At 39.7% G+C, this 16,629-nt stretch overlaps 1 long non-coding RNA gene across 1 annotated transcript; it reads left to right on the forward strand.

Moving 5' to 3' along the window:
• The first annotated feature begins 9,366 nt into the window (after positions 1-9,366).
• Positions 9,367-10,974, forward strand: LOC122003980. The gene is made up of 5 exons (XR_006118180.1): positions 9,367-9,512; positions 9,770-9,808; positions 9,941-10,004; positions 10,355-10,820; positions 10,913-10,974. It is a non-coding gene; the product is annotated as an uncharacterized LOC122003980 (long non-coding RNA).
• Positions 10,975-16,629: the final 5,655 nt, after the last annotated feature.

Below are 16,629 nucleotides of genomic sequence, written 5' to 3' on the forward strand. Positions count from 1 at the left end.
TATATACATTATGCACGGGATTCTAAAACCATATGCCACTAATAAGTATCTGGATATATCCAAAACAAACTCAATCAGAATTAACAACCCACATGGTCTTAGGAAGCTCACGGCAGTAACAGGTTCCAAATGACAAACTTGTGAAACTAAGCATTTTTGAATCTTAACCATTCTTTAATCATGCCATGATTGGAAGAAGCATAGCTACTTAGACATGCTTGAAATGTAAGGTAAAAACATCCAAAAAGCATGCTGTGACAATCAAGGAAAACATCAAAACTCTGTCCGTGCATTAAAATGGCCAAAAGAACTTAACCCAAAAACTTAAACCGAATTGTTAAAGCAAGGGTTGCAATCTAATCCATATGCTAGAATGAAAAGGTTGCTATTGTTCATTTCACAACAAAAATGCAAAACAAAACCCCGAGAGCTACTCCTACCGCAGGTGAGAAGCACTTACATTGGGTTCTTGGACTTACAACCGAAGAGATAGGGCTGCTAGGGTTCGGAGAAGTTGTTTTCCTCAACGATCTCTTGGTATCTACTTGTTCTTCTCGACGAGGGGATCACGAAGGTGTGGAGATCTCGTCGGAAGAAGTCCTCGCCGGCCGCCGAAGACAAGCCCTAGATTCGGCTCTGTTTCCGCCTGAAAGAGTCGGCGCCGTCGCGAGAGAGAAGAGGAGTTTAGGTTTTTGTCCGAAAATCACTAAAGTCCTCTCTTTATAACCTAGGTAATTTGTTCTCTGTTAACCCTTAAATATTGTCCGTTCTCTCCTTAATTAACAATAGCCGCTGGCACAGTTGGTTGGCTGCGTTCTGCTTAATACGCGGCTCGCGGGTTCGAGTCTCAGCTGCAACTATTTTTCTTCCTATTTATTCTCTATTCATTTACTACTGCTTAGATATTATTCGCTCCATATAAGGTTAACAAAAATCGTGTAGCTCAGTTGGTTGGTTGGGCCGATTACAGCTTGGGCCCGAGAAGCTGGGTTCGAATCCTAGCTCTTGCACTTTGTTTTTTTTAAAACTTTCTCCACTCGGTAAAAATACCAAACGGACTCCAAAAATTGCATAAAAATACTCTAAAAATTCCTAAAAATCTCTAGAATATTTTAAAAGCATTTTCAAATATTTTTAAAGATATTCAGAACTCAAAATAGGGAAAATTGGGTCGTTACAATTCCCCATACCTTATAAAAAGTTCGTCCTCGAACTTAGAATAGTTCTGGATATTTTTGCCTCATACTGTCCTCCCGCTCCCAAGTGACTTCCTCGTGTTAGTGGTACTTCCTTGCTTCTTAGTCTCTTGATCGCTCTGTCCACTATCCGTGTAGGTCTACTCTCAAAACTAAGATCCGCTTGGATCTGCACTGACTGAGGCTCAATCACTTGACTAGGGTCATGGAGGCACTTCTTTAACATGGAGACATGAAACACATTGTGTATCATTGACATGTCCGGTGGTAAGTCTAGCTACTTTCCAATCCTGTCTGTAATCAGTAAGGTCCTACGTAGCGAGGACTTAATTTGCCCTTCTTGCCAAATCTCATCACTCCCTTCATAGGAGCAACTTTGAGAAAACTGAATCTCCTACTTGAAATTCCAGTGGCCTACGAGTGTGTCAGATAGCTTTTCTGTCTACTATTCCCAATCGCATCATATTCATTCGTGGTTTCTTCTAACACCTGTTCTAATGTCCATGAATATTTCTTCCCACTTCTGCTTCTTGCCAGCATATAGGTGATCTGCACTTTCTGCCATACAACGCCTCATATGGTGCCATCCTGATGGTGGCTTGGTAGCTGTTGTTGTAGGCAAACTCAGCTAAGCACAGATACTTGCACCAACTGCCTTTAAAATCTAATGCACAAGCCCTGAGCATATCTTCTAGGATCTGATTTACTCGCTCTGTCTGTCCATCAGTCTGAGGATGGAAGGCTGTGCTGAACTTGAGCTTGGTGCCTAGTGCAGTCTGTACACACTCCCAAAAGTGAGAGGTGAAGCGCCCATCTCTATCAGAAATAATAGATTTAGGAACTCCGTGAAGTCTGATCACCTCTTTAACATACAGCTGTGCTAACTGCTCTATAGAGTGAGACACTTTGATGGCTAAAAAAATGAGCAGACTTGGTCAATCTGTCCACTATCACCCATATTGCATCATATCCATTCGTAGTTCTTGGGAGACCTGTTATAAAGTCCATGGATATGTCTTCCCACTTCCACTCTGGTATTGAGAGAGGTTGTAGCATCCCTCCTGGTCTCTGGTGTTCTGCTTTGACTCTCTGGCATGTCAGACAGGTATTGACATATTTAGCGACATCTCTTTTGAGTCCAGACCACCAGAATTTCTGTTTCACGTCTTGGTACATCTTGGTAGAACCAGGATGCATAGAATATGGCGTACTATGGGTCTCTTCTAAAATTCTCTTTCTCAGCTCTTCATCATTGGGAACACAAAGGCGATTTCCCTGATAAAGAATTTCACTGTCTGATACTCGAAATTCTGAATTTCCTTCTTCTTGTATTCCTTGCTTGATCTTTTGGATATCTGGATCTTCACTTTGCTTTTTCTGTATATCCTCAAGTAGGGTTGACTCTAGGGTCAATGCAGAAAGTTGCCCATAAATAATTTCAAGTCCGAAATCTGACAACTCCTTCTGTAGTGGCAGGGCTAATGATGATAAGGACATCAAGGATACACTGGACTTCCTGCTTAATGCATCTGCCACTTTATTAGCTTTACCTGGGTGGTAGAGGATTTCACAGTCATAATCTTTGACCAACTCTAGCCACCTACGCTGTCTCATGTTTAAGTCCTTCTGAGTGAAGAAGTACTTAAGACTCTGATGATCTGTGAAGATTCTACACTGGACTACATACAAATAGTGTCGCGAGTTTCAGTGCAAAGACCACAGCTGCCAACTCAAGATCATGAGTGGGGTAGTTCTTCTCGTAGTCTTTGAGTTGTCTGGAAGCATAAGCTATAACTTTTCCTTCTGCATGAGTACAGCTCCTAAGCCCATCTTGGAAGCATCATCGTAGATGTCAAAACTCTTGTCATCTCTGGAGCAGTCAAGATAGGAGCACCGGTCAGTCTCCTCTTGAGTTCTTGAAGCTCTGCTCACATTTATCGACCATTCAAACTTCTTGTCCTTCCTGGTTGTAAGTGGAGAGGCTATCCTGGAAAAGTCCTCCACAAATTTCCTGTAGTACCCAGCTAAACCAAGGAAGCTTCGATCTCCCTGGCATTCTTGGGTCTCTTCCAATTCTTGACCGCTTCTACTTTGGCTGGATCTACAGAATACCTTCTTTTGAAACAATGTGCCCTAAAATGCCACTTGTTCCAACGAACTCGCACTTTGAGAATTTAGCATAGAGTTGCTTTTGTTGAAGGGTCTGCAGAACTATTCTCAAGTGCGTGTCATGCTCCTCTGAAGTTCTGGAATAGACTAGAATGTCGTCTATGAACACAATGACAAACTTGTCGAGGTATTCTCTGAACACTCTATTCATCAAGTCCATGAAGACTGCAGGTGCATTAGTCACACCAAAAGGCATGACTACGAATTCGTAGTGTCCGTATCTGGTCCTGAAAGCTGTTCTGGGTATGTCACTCTCCTTCACTTTCAACTGATGGTACCCAGAGCGCAGATCTATCTTGGAGAACACTGTTGCACCTTTCAATTGATCAAATAAATCATCGATCCTGGGCAGTGGATACTTGTTCTTGATGGTCACCTGATTCAGAGCCCTATAATCTATGCACATCCGCATAGATCCATCCTTCTTCTTGACAAACAACACAGGAGCTCCCCATGGTGAGTGACTAGGGCGTATGAAACCCTTGTCAAGTAGCTCCTGAAGTTGTTCTTGTAGCTCTTTCAACTCTGCTGGGGACATGCGGTATGGAGCTTTTGAAATTGGACCGTGCAGGAACCAGTTCAATCTCAAACTCCACCTCTCTATTGGGAGGTAGTCCAGGTAGCTCTTCTGGGAACACCTCTGGATACTCACAGACTACTCGAACTTCCTCCTGCTTAGGTCTTTCTTCTTCCTCTGTACTCACAATGAATGCAAGAAAACCAGTACACCCTTTAGCTAACATCTGGTGAGCTGTGAGAGAAGAGAGGAATTTCTGGGTCTTCCTCTTTGGTACTCCTGTAAATTCAAAGGATGGTTCACCTTCTGGACTAAAGATCACTTTTCTTCTGCGGCAGTCCACTGAAGCACTGTACTTGCTGAGAAAATCCATACCCAAAATGATATCGAAATCCTGCATAGCGAGGACTACCAGATTAACACATAGCTCTCGGTCTGAAATTCTGACTGGTGCAGACCGAAGCCATTGACTAGATTCCATGACTTCCCCAGAAGGTAGGGTTGTCAGGAACTTGGAATTCATGCTTTCTGTAGGTACCGTAATTCCTTGGCAAAGGTATGGATACAAAAGAATGGGTCGCCCGATATCAAATAGTGCAGTAGCTATATGTTGAAAAATAACTACTTGACTGTTACGATGGAGGCACTAGCAGCTTCCTCTTTGGTAAGGAGAATACTCGCATTGTCAAAGGTGGGCGGTGGAGCTTCAACCTTCCTTGATCGATCCGAGGTCCTTCCAGAGTTGCGGGCATATAATGTAGTTGAGGCTTGGCTCCATATTGTATTGGGGCTGGGGTGCTTTGAACTTGTTAGGACCTTGTTTGCCATGTGTCCTTCTTGACCACAAGAATAACATCCGTCTTACCCAAGAGGCGAGCTCTGAATGTGTTCTCCACATTTGGGACAGGAAGGAGCTTAGTCTGTTTGGTTTCGGTCCTCCCTTACGTTACTTCACGAATTCCACCGCTTTCTTTTAGTGCCTTGCCTTTCGATTCGATTATTTGACCGGTTTCTGATTTCCCCAGTCTTGGTCTCCATCTTGATTGGCTTGTGTTGCTCTCTTTGTGCCTTCATGCTGCTCAGGTAGTGCTCAGCTACTAAGGCTCTACTGACCAACTCTTCTCCAGTCAGGGGCTGATGAGTCCCACTGCTCACATTAAGTGATATCACAGGCTTCAGCATTCTGAGCATTAGTCTGACTCGCTCCTTCTCTGTACTTACTAATTCTGGGCAGAGACGAGCTAACCTGTTGAATCTTTTAACTGCTTCCTCTACTGTCAGATCCCCCTGTCTGAACTCCATAAACTCCTCGTAGTGCTTGTTGGTGATCTTTTGGCGAAAGAACTCGTCGTAGAATTCTGTCTCAAAATCAATCCATTTCATCTGATTGATTGCCCTCTTGCTGACTCTCTCCCATCTCCTGATAGGCAGAAGGAGGCACACTTGACTTTCTCGACTGGCCATCAAGAAGTTCCATGGTGCTCTCCGTGTCTTGAACCAAGCCCTGGCATCCCAGGCTCGATTGTGCTCGAGAAACTCTCGGTTTCAGCCACCCCGTATGAGGTAGGCTTCTTGTCTCGGGTCGTGGCGACTCCTTGGGCGGTGGTGGAACCTCGATTACCGGAGTCTCCACATTCTTGTTTGAGGAGTAGGAGGGATCGTTGTTGATTTGCCATCGATTGGCAATTACTTTCTTGCTGCTACTTGTTTCTGAAGTTGGGCAACAACTTCAGAAAGATTGGGCTCAGTTGAGCCTGGCACCTCATTCTCCTGAACTTGGTCCTCAACCCGAGCGGTACGGGGACGTCCTCTTCTCGACATCTAGTTAAACAAATAAGAAAATTTGATGATTTCTCTACCCTTTCTAAACATACCAATTTATATATTAAGAAAGGAAATAGCTAAAAGAATAAAACTCTTATCTTACTCATTCACTTATAACTATCAATCCATACTGCAAATAATAATGTAAATAAAGGAAAGCAATAAAGAAAGAACTTAAATACTTTCTTACTTGAAAGCGGCAAGGATGATGCTGATGTGTGTGTGTTGCGGGAAAATGGACCTGCTCTGATACCAACTGTAACAACCCACCCTTCCTACTACTACTCTGAGGGTGACTGTTACTTACTTAAACTCTACCTAACCGAAGTTACTTACTCTAATATCAGAAATATTTAAAATTCTACGGAGAAATAATCTGAGCATAAAACTCCATCATTTATTTGAATTCTTACTGCTTTCTTTATAGCAAGCATACATGCAAGAAGGTAGTAATTATGCTGCCACCAATTAAAACATCTCACTGCAATTTCGTAACAACTAAATAAACAACTAAGAGGCATTTGCAGATACTTTGGCAGGTAACAAAAAAAATCACAAAGGCATTTTCAAATAAACACCTCCAGCCGAATTCCAAGATTTCCAGCAAGCAACATAATTTTCAACGGCAGGTAAACACTTCGGCAGTGCTACAAGACGTTTCAGCATTACAAGGTAACCAAAACAGGTGCTGGTCCCCAAAACTCAACTCAGCATAATAAAGCAATTAAAGCATACTCATTTAGAAGAGTGACCTACGGTTTATCATGGATTTCCCAGCTGTACAGCAACTAAAACTTCTATTAACACACCACCAAAAGTGAGGTACACATCTAAACTACAGCCACCCTTAAACTCATTAATGGAAGATCTATTTCAATAACAGGACTAGCATATCAAATAAACGAATTATACATCCAAGTGTTATGAGTTCATAATTATTGTATGTATATCAAGTTGACTACAGAATCGTATATGTCAGCAATGCCATATATTGCAATTAAATCAGTGGATAGTATTGACTTCTTAGCAGTGTCAAAACTAAAACAGGTAGCATGCAAATCAAAACTCCAGATTTAACATTAACCTACTGTATACTGCATCACAACAACTCTAGAAATTCATTAGAACTAAAGCATTTAAGCAACTTTGAAACAGCAAAACCAATAACGTTCCCAGTACTGGCAATACAATCAAACAAATACTTCTTAACAATTGAATAAAGATTCCAAATAAATTCTTTCTTAGTCCCGTAGCTTCCATAGTTCAACATCACAAAAGTATTTGACCAACTTCAAAACAGTAAAACAGGGAGAGCATAAAGAGTCTGAATTTTTTTATTAATTCTCCTAGTTATTTAAGAAGAAACCTAAATAATTTAACTTGCAGAAATTTAAAAGCAAGGTCCCCAAATCTTCCATCTCCGTCATCCACACACACATCACCAGTGTCTCCTTGTCGCCTTCTTCTATGCCATTTTAGCCTTTCCTTTATTTTTATCTGTATCTGCAGTAGGAGGAAAGGTAGTATCTATAAGCTAAAAGCTTAGTAAGTGCTTTCTACTCACAAAATCCGATACGGAATGCATAAGCATAAAAGAAAGCAGGGAAATACATGCTCAACATGAAAATAGCAAATGAAACTACATCATGCATCTCTAAAGGAAACAACAATTTAATTTGCTAAAAGTGGCAACTTTGATAAAAGAACTTGTTCTGTTTGTTTCCAAATAAATACTTGTATACTTTAAAAATAATATTCAACTTTACTTGGGCCCGGCATTGTACCACTTTGCGCGCCTTTCTTAATGAGAATTGAGGTAGCTAATCCCAAAACCATTAAGACACTTCTAGACCTTATGTCTAGAGGCAACTTGGAGCCCATCCCTTGGACATTGTGTCCGGTACATGCCCTTTAAAAGTAAAATACTTTTCTTTATATCCTTCTTTAAATACTTCTTGTAATAAAATGCCTTGGCATTTATTTAAGCACTTAGTGTGCTTTGATTCTAACTTCTGGAATTCAAGATCAATTTGTGACCATAGTCTTACTTTGCTTGTATTTCTCACATATATACATTATGCACGGGATTCTAAAACCATATGCCACTAATAAGTATCTGGATATATCCAAAACAAACTCAATCAGAATTAACAACCCACATGGTCTTAGGAAGCTCACGGCAGTAACAGGTTTCAAATGACAAACTTGTGAAACTAAGCATTTTTGAATCTTAACCATTCTTTAATCATGCCATGATTGGAAAGAAGCATAGCTACTTAGACATGCTTGAAATGTAAGGTAAAAACATCCAAAAAGCATGCTGTGACAATCAAGGAAAACATCAAAAACTCTGTCCGTGCATTAAAATGGCCAAAAGAACTTAACCCAAAAACTTAAACCGAATTGTTAAAGCAAGGGTTGCAATCTAATCCATATGCTAGAATGAAAAGGTTGCTATTGTTCATTTCACAACAAAAATGCAAAACAAAACCCCGAGAGCTACTCCTACCGCAGGTGAGAAGCACTTACATTGGGTTCTTGGACTTACAACCGAAGAGATAGGGCTGCTAGGGTTCGGAGAAGTTGTTTTCCTCAACGATCTCTTGGTATCTACTTGTTCTTCTCGACGAGGGGATCACGAAGGTGTGGAGATCTCGTCGGAAGAAGTCCTCGCCGGCCGCCGAAGACAAGCCCTAGATTCGGCTCTGTTTCCGCCTGAAAGAGTCGGCGCCGTCGCGAGAGAGAAGAGGAGTTTAGGTTTTTGTCCGAAAATCACTAAAGTCCTCTCTTTATAACCTAGGTAATTTGTTCTCTGTTAACCCTTAAATATTGTCCGTTCTCTCCTTAATTAACAATAGCCGCTGGCACAGTTGGTTGGCTGCGTTCTGCTTAATACGCGGCTCGCGGGTTCGAGTCTCAGCTGCAACTATTTTTCTTCCTATTTATTCTCTATTCATTTACTACTGCTTAGATATTATTCGCTCCATATAAGGTTAACAAAAATCGTGTAGCTCAGTTGGTTGGTTGGGCCGATTACAGCTTGGGCCCGAGAAGCTGGGTTCGAATCCTAGCTCTTGCACTTTGTTTTTTTTTTTTTTTTAAAACTTTCTCCACTCGGTAAAAATACCAAACGGACTCCAAAAATTGCATAAAAATACTCTAAAAATTCCTAAAAATCTCTAGAATATTTTAAAAGCATTTTCAAATATTTTTAAAGATATTCAGAACTCAAAATAGGGAAAATTGGGTCGTTACAGTAAATACGTCATCATCCATAATTTTTTATTATTATTTTCAGTAATTTGAATTTTTAACACCAAATAAGGTCAAATTGGGATTAAAAAATTCCAAATATATATATATTTGGTAAAAAATATTTTTATTGATAGATTTACGATCAGGACAATGATACGAACGCATAGAAACTTGTTTCATTAAATTCCGATGTCTCTAGGTCTGTATTTATTCCTTTTGATTTTTTCCCTTTCTTATTAAAAAAAAAAATAAATTCTGGGATGAATCCTGGATTCGTCCCAGATTTTGGGACGAATCCAAGATTCGTCCCAGATTTTGGGACGAATCCAAGATTCGTCCCAGATTAGGGTCGAAATTGGGAACAAAAAAATTTTGATACTAATAACCCTATGTCTACATCCCATTCCGATTCTTGTTTTCTTCCCCATTTCTTTCTCCCCCGTTCCCCTTCCAACCTGCGATTTCCAGGGTTTCGGCCACATCTCCAACCGACGATGGCGGCGTGATATGCGACGACCGCTTGATCTCCGGCCGTGGAAGGTTTTCGATTGGTAAGCCCACTGCTCTCGAATCTCCCTCTCTCGGATCTCCCTCTCTCCGGCGCGTGCTGGCCGCCGCTAGGCGCTGCCTGCCCGGCGGCGCTGCCTGGACGGCGCCAGGCCCTACCTGGCCGCCGCCAGGCCGCTGCTTGGCCGGCGTGTGGCTGGCCACTGCCAGGCGTGTGGCTGGACACTGCCAGGCGCTGGCTGGCCGGCGTCTGGCCGCCGGCGTGGGCCTTGCCGTGGCTAACCGCCGTCTCCCTCTGCAGTTGAAGAAGAAGCCCAAGATCATGCAGCAGCATCTTGATGTAAGTTTCCTATAAAAACATGCTTGTTTTCCTAAATTTGGTTTGATTTCTCGCACTTGACTTAGGATTGATCTCTTTTCTGCTCTTTACCATTGATATGCGCCTTCTCTTATGCTTGATTTGCCTCTGCAGTATTGTTTCCCTGGTTTATGGCTATCCAAGATAACTCCTCGATCCTACAAAGCCAATGAATAAGGTTAGTTTTATTTGTCCTCGATTCTGCAAGGGTTAGAGATCGTTGATGAGGGTTTTAGTTCTAGAAACTAGTAAGAGCTCAGTTAAATGATTTTAGATTTGCCATTTATTTATTAAGAATCGTTTCAGATAACTCAGAGACTCTTTGACGAGATGACTAATCAAAATGGTATATCCAAATCTTTGCTAAGAAATCAACACCAAGTACATTGTTCAGGATTTCATTGTGATTTCTTCAATAATATGTTTTTAATTTTTAGTTTCTATTTTTTTTAATGAAATGAGAATTGAATTATTTGTAGAAAATATTGACTTTCATGCGTATTAATCAGTACATGTTTTCAATTGCAGACATGTGTTCTTATAGTCCGTATACATTGTGAAGGTTGTAAGGATAGGTCAGGAAGAAGGTGCAGAAGGTTCAAGGTAAGTTGTGGGGTTCAGTTGTATTTTATTCGTTGTTTAATTGGTTTATTGTTTGGCTGGGTTCATGTGGTACATGGAAGCAATAAATAACATATTGTTGTAGGAGCTTTGTTGATTCTTTGAAAATGTGAACTCAATTTTACTCTGTTTCAATTATGTTTCATATTCTGTTATTTACTTGAGTTATGCTTGTATTGTAATTCAAAGAAGGAAAATGTTTGTCTGGCAAACTCTATATCTGAAATGCATAAATTTGGAGCAATCTATAATATCAAATGGTCCTCATACTTTGGCACATGAATCCAATGATTTGGGTAAAAAAGATAAAAAGAAGAAAGGAACAAAAAGAGGAAGGCACTTTGATAGAGATTCTCGAGCTACTAATCCAGAGGTTCGTTTGGAGTCTCTAACTAGGCAATATGAATGAAGTCTCTAATACTCTAACTTTATTTTTGTCCTGATTTGATAATGTTGTTTGTGCAGGTCTCAATTTGGTGTGATCTCACTGTAGTTGAAGACAGCTGTATTTGTTCACCTCTTTTCGGTATTCCTAAGTTCATTAATATGCATTTACTGATCTATATATACAGTTAGCTTTAAATAATTATGTTATAGTTGTTTAATTATATAAAGTTAACTTTAAATAATTATGTTAAAGTTAGCTTTAAATAGTTGTTTAATTGTGTTCCTTCTTTTGATAAGCTGCTCTTTCTTGTTTTGTCTTCAATGATAATGATGCATAAAAGTTCTGAATTTGATCTATGTACAGTCTCAAAACTATATAGATACATAAAAGTGTTGGGATCCTTCGTACGGCTAGAGAGGGGGGTGTGAATAGCCGACCCCAAATCTCTCGCGTTTCTTCCTACAATTCGTTAGCGCAGCGGAAAATACAAAGAAACGAAAGAGAAGAAAACCAAACCTTAACACGAGGATGTAACGAGGTTCGGAGATTAGGGCTCCTACTCCTCGGCGTGTCCGTAAGGTGGACGAGTCCAGTCAATCCGTCGGTGGATGAGTCCCCGGAGAACCGGCTAATACAATATACTCCTTGTGGGTGGAGAAACCTCGCCACAAACGTTTGCAACAGCAAACAAAGAGTACAAGAACAAAGAGTAAGCAAGAAATACAATAAGAATACACAAGCACTCTACCAATCTTGCTTTCTCGTCGACTGGAGTCCGGATGAAGCAGCAGCAGCTGTTCCAGTCGGTGAAGCTCACGCGAAGCTTTGGACGAGCTCAACAAAACTCAAGCACAGCAGCACTTAGCAACAGGAAGGAGGAAGAAGAGTTGTCGCACAGAAGATGCCCTCGATCCTTTTATACCTGCGAAGAAGAAACAGCGAAGAAACTAGCCGTTGCGTCGCAACGGCTAGAACTCTGATCGGTCACCAGACCGATCAGTGATAACCATGATTTTACTATACTATTCTCATTCACACAATCATGGTTTGATGTAGTTTTCATATATAGAATCCACATTTACACTACATTTTTATACTTTGTATCAATTTTGGACCTAATTACAAATTAGTCTATTTTCATGGTATTTGATGCTAATATTTGCTTATTATTTTGTAGGCATCAAAAGGGTCATGGACCCGATCAGATCAGGCTGCATTTGGGCTCAAATCAAGGGCTAAACAAGAAGATCAAGCCTCGGAGCATTATAGGCCGTTCATCCAAGATTGAGTAGATCTGAGCCATCCGTTGAAGATCTGGCCGATCCAACTTAAAGGGGAGCAGATCTGAGCCATTTATGAAGATCCAGAAGTTTTGATCCAGATCTGAGTTCATCCAGCCATTGATCCAGCCGGATTAATCTGGACCGTTCATTGAAGACTGGGCTGATCTAGACCATCCAGTGATGATCTGATCGATCCGACCTACAGGAGAGTAGATCCAGACCCTAGATCAACATCAGTACATTTAGATCGGATTTTGGATGACTTTCCACCGTTGATCTAGCCCAAATGAATCTCAGCCGTTGGATCTGAACTGAGGAGGTTTAAAAACCTGCGTGAGAAGCTACAGTAGCTGGGCTCGGCGTGTTCGCGATTTTGCTACAGTGCCATCTTCTTCTTCCTTGCGGCGCCGATGCTCCCATTCCTCAGATCAGATCCGGTTCGTCTTCTTCTTCACCGACAACGACTTCCATCTTCCGGTGATCAGAGAGTGTTGAGAGAGGTTTCTCGGACGCGACTCAGGTTCTGCTCACTGCCGCGATTCCGATTGTGGAGGTCTCCCAATCGGCGATCTTCGCATCCACCAGAGCTTAGAGGGAGGTCTCCTGAGAGCTACTGGACCTTTTCCGATCGTCATTCCGCAGCGAGGTTAAGTAGATCTGATCAATTTACTTAGCTTTGCAAATCATAGAACCTTTGCTCTGTTTCTTCGGCTGATGAGGTTTCCAGATGGATGGAGCTTGAACGGAGGTTTCCGTGAGCTGTGAGTGCCCTATGGAAATATCTGGAAGCTTGTTTGATTGTTGTTGAATGCTTATAGGGGTTCCGAGAGCATTTCTGTTGGTTTTACAGCAGATTGGAGGAGTCTTTGCTACGGGATTTGGTTGAGGAATGTTTAGGGTTTTAGTTTCCTTACTTTGTCTTAGAATTGTCCATGAATTTGCTCAGATCATCAGATCTGATTTTGTTCCTTTCCATTTCATTTTGTTTGAATCTCAATTGAAATTCAATTACTGTTTTCTTACTTGCAATCTGATTCCGTTAGATTTCTGTAATTTAAAACCATGTTCAGTTTCAAAATTAGTTTGCAATTAGTTTTGGTTTCGAATTAGAGTTCTGATTTACATTAGTTATTTAATTTTGGTTATTTAGTTAGCTAACATTGTGTTCAAAAATCTATGGTTGATGTGATGAGGATAAACTTGTGAATGCTTAACTCGAGATTTTTGGTTGTGGTCATCTGTTCAATGCATCTGTGATTGAGAATTTGAGCTTAATGATTGAATTTAGTGTGAATGAGGATTGGATGATACTTTTGGGGTTTAATTGTATTCAAGTTAAATTAGATTTTTGATTGGAACCAATTCTAGAATGCACACACATATTAGTTATCCTTGGAAAAATACGACTTGGGACTCCTTACTACACGCATTTTCTTTAGCTTAAATGGGTTCCAATCTTTATTAATTTGGAGCGCCTTGTGACATGCAAAAAGGCCGACACCAAATTTTGGCGCCGTTGCCGGGGAGGTAACTAGCAATGTGTGTTTATTTTGGATTTGATTGATTTTATTTTGTTAGCATGTTGATTGATTTGATTGCTTATTCTTTTATATTTTCATGTTGGGTTGTTCTTGAATTATTAATTGCTTTTACTGTTCATGTTTTTATAAGATTGAAACTTTATGCTCTAGAATCTTCTAACATTGATTTGTAGTGTTGTTTTGAAAGAACAGGAGATTTCTTTAGCATGAATCCGTATTTTCAGAATCTTGGAGGTGGAATGGAGAATTATCAGTGTTTTCAACCTGAGTATCAGTTTTACCCAAACATGGATCAACAAAATAGGTATGAATCATTTTCTAATGGTTTTAATGCTAATTGGGTGGATAATTTATGTTTCAGGTATGAAAGTGCACAAGGACCATTTGTTGAGCCATATCCTACCTACCAGAGTTCATATGGATTTCAAGAAGTTTCAACAAATTTTATCCCACAACCTTTTCAACAAAACGAACCTCAGATGGATGAATCAACATGGAAACTCAGAGAGATGATGCAACAAATGATCGAACATCAAGAGCAACAATTTTCAAGGATGCAGAACATACAGATTCAATTAGATCAAATTACATCATCTATTAATCAGTCGCAAGCACAAAACTCCAGAGGAGAGATGGAAAGTAGCGATTCTGTCAGGCCTGACCCTACTCCCATTACTTCACACGAATTTTCTAATATTTTTTGTGATGATTATGTAATTATGCAAATTTCTGTTCCTAATGATTTTGTTGTTGAAGATGTTGTTAGTGATTCAGGTTCTGAATATGTTGTTGAAGATTATTTAAGTGTAGGGGAATGCTTACTGGAAGCATTACCTCAAGAATCACCAAGAGTTGAAGATGTAAGTGTAGGGACTTGTGCTATGGAGCCAAGCACCCAAGAATCACTACATGAGGATGTACATTCACCAGAACAAGAGCTTGAGCCATATCATGATGAAAAGGAGGTAACAATCACCACTCCAGGTACCTTTCAACATGAAAAGGTGAGTTTTTCTTGTGATTTATCAGAAAATTTCATTGAGGTACCAATTGTTGACTTTATTAGATGTGATTCATTTCTTGATACATATTTTACCCACACTAATATTCTCCTATCTTCTTTTTACCTCACATGCGTGTGGGAGACGTTTTCTTTGATTGATGTTGTAGGAGAACATAAGCTTCCGGAGTGGATGCTTGAACTGAACCGCCTCCGTCCTCCAGAAAAAGCTTTGAAAGGAAAAATGAAGAATAAAAAGGATTTGAGTGGAACCAAAAGTACTCCACTACCGGCATGGATTATTCTTCTCAATCTTCTTCGACCACCGGAATGAAGGGGAGTTGGTTCTAATTTAGCTTTCTTTTGCATTTTTAAATTCATGCTTTGTGTTTAGTTTTTTCTCTAATAAATTCTTTATACGTTCTTTAGTTCCATACTTTGCATTTTACTTTCATACTTTGCATTTTGTTAGTACATAGCATTTTCAATTTGAATAAAAGTCTTCATGGGAATTTTCTAAGTAATACTTTTAAGATGGTAAAAGTCTCTTAAATTTGATCAACAATTTTAGGTCATGTGACATGATTGGATGCTTTTCTCACATGATATTGGTTAATTTGGTGGTGGATTCTATATTGATTAATTGAGCTTGTTTGCATATAAAAATACCTAGAGAGGACCACTTTAAGCCTAAACATTATTTTATATTGTGTGGCATGCACTCATAGCAATTGAAACTCTAGAACTTGCTTTGCTTCTTTTCAAAGTCACAATAGCATATGTGTGCATGGAAATTGAGGGTTTAGTCAATTTTGTTCCCATTCATACTTTCTAATTCCTTTCCTTATTATTTTCTTTAAACATTTCCCTCTTGCATTTTATCCTTTTATTACCTTTGGTTGCTCTATTTCATTGGGAGTTTTGTTTGAATTCTTGATGAGTTTGATTGATTTAATGGACAAGAGATTAAGTGTGGGGGAGGTGTTAGTTTTGATTGAATTCTTTTGTTTGGAGGAGGAAGTGAAATTTTGAACTGTGAACAGCTTGGAATTCTGGAAATCGGCAGAATGGAAATATGCATGATTTATGTGCAGAATTGAAGTGCAAAGCTGAAAATTGAGGTGCAAGTTGTATCAGATTTGTATCAATAATTGGAATGCAATAGCTAAATGAGGAAAGCTTAATTGAAATTGAAGAACAAGCTAGAAACAAATGGTATACTACCTTTCATGGCGCAAGTGAGATAAGTGATATGAATGCTGAAATTCTATCTAGATACAAAGGTGCCGGAACAGTGGGCATTTGTAGCTACTGAAGATTAGAATTCGGAATTCAATTGGTGGGTATCATTTCACTAGTAAAGCAATTGGAAATGACATCATTTAATCTGGGAATAAGGAAGAAAGGGTTAGTACTTGATACAAAAATAGTGAAGATGAAGAATATGGAAGACAGTCACTGGAAACATGATCTGTGCAGGTTTCTGTGATGGAGTTTCTTATATGATCTTTATGGATGCAAATGTATCATTCTACTCATGAAACACTTCAAGATGATATCATAACTATCAAATGAGTGAAGAGAGATAAAGAAGCTCTTGCAAATGGTGTTTGGTTGCTTGTCATGTATTTACAAACCTGCTGGACAGGATTTAGAAGTGTCAAGTTTCTGAAATTCTGAGTCGCAGTAATTCAGAATTGATATCAAGGAAGACTATTTCTTGTAATTGAAGGAAAGCTACCCAATTCTGTACAAACAGTGAAGAAACAGAGATAAAATTCAGAAATGTGGTAAGAAGGTTTGGAAATGTTGAAATATTGACTTACATTTGGAGTGGCTGATTAAGAGCATTGCTACAGCTTTTTGTAGTAATCCTCAACTGAGATAGGAGAGTTGAAGCAAGAGAGTAGTTGCTTTGCTAAATTCTGCAGAAATCTACAAATATTCATGATTCGAGCAGAAATTCCTAG

This window comes from Zingiber officinale, chromosome 7B (assembly GCF_018446385.1).
Source record: "Zingiber officinale cultivar Zhangliang chromosome 7B, Zo_v1.1, whole genome shotgun sequence".
In the NCBI taxonomy this organism is placed as follows: Eukaryota; Viridiplantae; Streptophyta; class Magnoliopsida; order Zingiberales; family Zingiberaceae; genus Zingiber; species Zingiber officinale.